Genomic DNA, 976 nt, shown 5'->3' with positions numbered 1-976 from the left:
AAAAAAAGGAAAAAACATTTATGGGGAAAACTTGTTTGAAATTAATATCAATTTAGAATTTCTTCCTTTTTTTTTCAATATTATGTTAAAATTTTAGGAAAAATATTCAAATTAATTAATATTTGCAATCATTTTATCATCACAAATTACAGGCCGATTTAATTTATTCTATTCCATTTATAATATTTTAATTAATGAATGGAATATTATTCAGCAATAAATGATAATAATATTGAGAAAAGATCTTTATTAATAAATAAGTTCAATGAGATTTTGAATTGAAAGTTTTGAAATTAGAAATGAAGAATTTATTGTAACATCGGAAATGAATAAATTCTTTTTTCAAGTTGAATTTTTTTTTAAATTTAAATTCCTTAATTTAAATGTTATATTAAATTAAACAGGTATAGGTTGTTTAAAATTTTCATTTTTATCAGAATATATTTAATATAATATTGGTATGAAAAGGATAGATAAAATTAGAAAAAAAAGAAAGAAGTAAACAAATTTGATTATATTCAGAAGTCGGGAACAGGGAAAAGCGGGAGAGGATGAAGCGGGAATCGAGAAATGATAGCATTCATTAGGAAATGCTATGATAATTCCCGAAAATGTTTCCAGTATTATTTCCAGAATCCGAGGATTTCGTTTTTTCTTCTTAACAATGGATAGGATTACTGTAAACGTAAATAATGAACTGACGATTTTTCGGAAGTGTTAATTATTTTACAGAATTTAAATTAATATCAGCGTCACTTAGCGGCTGAATGAAATGAAATGATTAATTGATTACCGGTATCATTGGAAATTATATCATACCCAGATATCTTCGTAAAGAGTTGTTAATAATAATAATGATCAAACATTGCTAAATTATCGATTATTATTATTATTATTATTATTATTATTATTATTATTATTATTATTATTATTATTATTATTATTATTATTATTATTATTATTATTATTATTATTA

This window comes from Loa loa (genome assembly GCF_000183805.2).
Source record: "Loa loa unplaced genomic scaffold supercont3.799, whole genome shotgun sequence".
Classification (NCBI taxonomy): Eukaryota; Metazoa; Nematoda; class Chromadorea; order Rhabditida; family Onchocercidae; genus Loa; species Loa loa.
This window is presented reverse-complemented; position numbering follows the sequence as displayed.